At 43.0% G+C, this 4,763-nt stretch overlaps 1 non-coding gene across 1 annotated transcript; it reads right to left on the bottom strand.

Annotated features, from left to right (window-relative positions):
• Positions 1-1,581: 1,581 nt before the first annotated feature.
• LOC117285234 lies at positions 1,582-1,707 on the bottom strand. The gene has a single exon (XR_004516228.1). It is a non-coding gene; the product is annotated as a U6atac minor spliceosomal RNA (small nuclear RNA).
• Positions 1,708-4,763: the final 3,056 nt, after the last annotated feature.

Raw genomic sequence — 4,763 nt, 5'->3', positions numbered from 1 at the left:
AAAAAATTAAACCAAAAAAAAAAAAAAAAAAAAAAAAAAAAAAAAAGCATTGGCACAACCAGATAATGATAGGAAAAGAACTTTAATCTATCTCTATATGCAAAAATTAAATCAATAATAGACTGTAGACCCAAATACAAAGCCCCAGGTGTTAAAACTTCTAGGGGAAAATCTTTGCAGCCTGAGATTAAGCCAATATCTCTTAGATATATCAAAAGCATGATTTATAAAAAGAATAAGTGGATGTATTGAATCACATCAAAATTTAAATTTCTGTTCCTCAAGAGACACTATAAGAATGAAGAGAAAAAACACAGAAAAAATTCCTTGTCAAGAATATAGATAATAAACATTTGTATCGAGAATACAAAGAACCCTACAAATTGAGTAATAAGCACTACCTCTCCCAATTGTCAAGAGATTTGAATAGACATGTCACCAAGGAGCACAAATAGATAAAGAATATGCCTGCACTATGTTTGCCTTTAAGGAAAATTATATTTAAACATTTTAAAATTTAAATTTGAAAATTAGAGCCCCAATAAGATACGACTACACACTTAACACAGTGGTTAAAATATAAAAGACTGACCATGCTGGTGCTGGGAAGTCTATGGTGGAACTGGAACGCATACCTTGCTAGTATGGAAGAAAATGGTATTACCATTTGGAAATATGTTGTCAGTTTCTTAAAACTCAATGCAGACATTCCACCTCTAGGTATTCACCCCAGAAAAAAGGAAGTTTGTGTTCCTACAAAGACTTATACAGATGTTCAGAACAGCTTTATTTGTGATAGACCCAAATGAGTAATGCAAATGTCATTCTGCAAATCAACACATGAATAAAGACACTGAGGAATGTCCACACAGTGGAAGGCCACTGAGCAACAAAAAAAGGATATACACAGTAACATAGAATAACATCGAAGCAGCTGTGCTGAGTAAAAGCAACGAGATTCAGAAAGTACTAACTGTATGATTCTATTTCTGTACACTCTAGAAAATGCTGACTAATCTATAGAGACTGAAGGAAGATCAGTGTTTGCTCGAGGGTAGTGAAGGGCTGGAGGGGGGTTTACCAGGACACATGTGGAGACCTTGGCTGTGATGGATATATTTCCTCCTCAAATACAGTGATGGCTTCTTGGGTATGTAATAAGACAAAACTTATTAAGTTATACACTTCACATACAGGCACTTTGTTGCATGTCAGCTGTGTCTCAATAAAATGGGTTTTTCTTTTTTTTTTCTCATTGAGTTTATTGGTACTTTTTAGGTATACAGTACAGTTACATTCATCATCAGGATCTTGTACCTTTACATGACAGGTCTTGGTTCTCATTTTTCCCCCATACACCTGCCCTCCCTTCACTCCCTCTACTCTTTCCTATTTACAAAAACTTTGTTTCCATTTTTTTCATTTTCTCATATTTTTTTTCTTTTCCTTTATTTCCTTTCCCCTACCCTTCCCACTTCCCCTACTCCTTTAGACCTTTTCTTCCTATTTCACACTGTCAATTATACCATTTGGATCTTATTTACACTTTTAGTTTTTCACACCAGAGAAACTATTCAGTATTTAAAACAGTGGTTAGATGCCATGAAGTAGGTGGCAATGCCTTAACTTCATGCATGGTTTCAGGCCCAAGGGCCTCTTCTGTCCTTGTCAAGGGGAGTGCTAACCTTCTCTCCTTTTATACAACACTGGTTTTTTTCTTAAGGAAAATGGGGGCATAAGCCAGTTTGAAAGGACTCCTCCAAGCTAATTTGGAACAATTTGAACATAAAAAGAGAACAGTGACGATGGGTTTGTAACACACTGGGTAATAATAAATTAAAAATCCATAAGTGTATGTTAGTAGTGCAAAAAGTGGGGAGGAGGAGGAAGGAGAGAAGGAAAAACTTTACAGAATTGTATAGGAAGAACAATAAAATTAGGAAAATATCTTTGGCAGCCACCAGTGCAATTAATTGATTCAGACAAGGTATCAACCAACAGCTGCTAAAATCACTCTGTGAAAACTTATGAGGAAGCAAAATATTCGTGTCTCAAATATCATAATTCATCACACAGATGAATTATTATTTACAAAGGAGTCCACTTTATAACGGATGCACTTTAATCAGATAGTAACGCATAGCATCTCTAGTATTAGGATGAATTGGCACGGCACCCTCCGTATAACACAGTGGGAAGAGTGCAATGTCACCTCCTTGAGGTCACTGCCCAGAATGTTTAGCCAGAATCTAACCACAAGGAAACAATTAGGCATGCTGGAATTGAAGGTCATGTTACAAGACAGCTGGACTGTCTCTCTCTCTCTCGTTTTGTTTTTTTTTTTTTTTTTTTTTTTGGTACTGGGGATCGAACTTGTGTCCTTTGTGCTTGCAAGGCAGGCAGCAGAACCACTGAGCTAAAACCCTGGCCCTTTTTTAAGATGTCGATGTCATGGAAGGTAGGAGGATGACGCAGTGGGACCTGGCCATTCTGGATCGGACACTGAACCAACTGAGGAGTCTCAGCCTCAGTGGAAGCAATAAAAATCAATCCTCACCTGAACACAGTAAGAATAAAATAGTACCAGGCACATTATCAAGACATTTTAGGGAATTTAGAGTCTGAGCTAAATAGTAATGTTGTCACGATGACTTAATGATTTTAGTATTTGGTATTTTTGTTGTATAGGAGATATACAACTGCATTTTGGGGTGAAGTGTTATATACACCTATACCTCTTATGTCTGTCTGTCATCATCTGTCTGTCTGGAGGGCAAGGGAGAGAAGGAAATACAAATGTGGTAAAATGTCAACAACTGAAAAGCCTTAGTGGCAGTCATGTGGGTCTTCGTTGTACGATTTTTTTAAAATTTCTTACTCAATATGAAAATACTCAAATGAAGCCAGTTGGAGTGGCGCACGCCAGTAATCCTAATACTCAAGAGGCTGAGACAGAAGAATTGCCTTGAGTTTGAGGCCAGCCTAGGCTACATACTGAGACTCTGTCTCAAAACAACAACAACAGCAACAAAAAGAAAAACTTAAATGAGAAGTTGGAGGGAGCCAGGACCTTTGCCTGCCAGGCCATGCCTGGGCCCCTGGCATGGTGTCTCCTCCTGCCTCTTGCCTCCTAGAGCCGCCTGTAGTGGATCTCAGAAAGCAGATGCAGGCACAGTTTGGGGAGTGAGAGTACAGCAGAGCAGTCCTCAGGCCGGCAAGCTGCAGATGAGCAAATCCCCTGCTGTGGACTCAAGAGGTGCTAGGGCTGCAGCTCCGTGTCCTGAGAGACAATCACCACACTGTGCACATGTCCTGGCCACACTTGCCTTTCCATCCGTTTGCTGGCCCCTTGCATTCCTCACATTGAGAGTACAACGGAAGTCCCAGCCACGAAGGTGAAGGCCTTTGCCCACTGCTTCCTCCTACTCATCTACGGTCCTGTCCTTACACCATCCCAGCCCCGCCAGCTTTTGTGTTATTTTGAGGCTGCACACTCCACCTCCAGCCTTTGTACCTGTCCATGCCCCGATGTCCAATATCCCACACCCTCCTCTCCTCCTGACTGCTCAGTTGTCACTTTTCTTCAGAGCACACAGCACCATCTAATATACTACATGTAGTATGCTACGTCTTTCCTACCAGCTTCCAGTGCCCTTACACTTACAGATTTTCCAGTTCACTTGTAGATTTTTAAATTATTATTACTCAATGTGTCATTTCTGTTGTGCTCTTCTGCCATTCCCAGCTACATAATAGGTGCTCAATAAATAATTCTTGAGTGAATGGCTCCAAAGCCAGATTTCTGCTTTCCTGTGGACGGTGGTATATGAATGCATGTGAGTGCTGGTATACGTGTGTATGTGAGTGTGCATGTGTGCATACTGGGCAGGCTGAGAAACATCTGGCCATCTGGGTCATCCTCCTGAGACTCATTTCCTGGGGAGAAGCAGAGAGCTGGGAGGATGCCACCTGCAGACTCCACATATTACATAACTTGCCACCTCAGGCGAGAGGCGGGCCTTTTTTCTGTGTTTGCCCTCAGAAACTTGCCCAGGCCACATCCAGGCTGCCAGAGCCCTTCAGCTTTGTGCCCCCTAATTGCCCTGACAGAGCCCATCATCTATTCATCTGGCTCACTGGCTAGGACAGAGCCAGCAGGGATCGCATTTGGGGGCTGGGAGGAGCCAGTCCCTGGTATCACTCTGACACTGTGACCCCAAGGCCTCAGCCCCGCTTCGGCACTGGGGACCCGGGTAGGGATCCTCACCGTCTACCTGCCTGCTGTGGCCACATGTCCCTGGTGCCGCCTTGGGGCACTGTCTACCTGTCCTCTGGCCTTTCCCATTTGAGGATTCACTACACAGACATTTCAGGCTCCCCCGACCACAGGGTGACTCAGAGCAGACCATCCCACCTTCGACAGGGACTCATACTAGTGACAAGCTCAGTGCTCTGGGGAAGCTGTGCAAACAGGAGCCGGGCTCCTTCACGAAGGTCACAGTCACGAGGGTCAGCTGTGAGCCATGCCCACGCCTACACCAAGTGCTGAGGACCTGGAGGCACTGAGCTTTGGCTCAGTTAGCACCTAGAATTCAGGGCAGAGAGGAAAATGTGAATAAACAAAAGTAGATCAGGCAGTGAGAACTTCAAGGACAAAGAAGTCAGGATTATAGAATAAAGTGGGCCTGGAGTCAGGGTGGCTTCTGTGCAGGGGCAACCTTTGAGCAGGAACTGGGAGAGAGAGATGTGAGCCAGGAAGAGGC

Source organism: Fukomys damarensis, unplaced genomic scaffold (assembly GCF_012274545.1).
Source record: "Fukomys damarensis isolate Sample0158 unplaced genomic scaffold, DMR_v1.0_HiC HiC_scaffold_7, whole genome shotgun sequence".
Lineage (NCBI taxonomy): Eukaryota > Metazoa > Chordata > Mammalia > Rodentia > Bathyergidae > Fukomys > Fukomys damarensis.
Note: the sequence above shows the minus strand (reverse complement) of the source record. Positions and strands in the feature narration are given on the sequence as shown.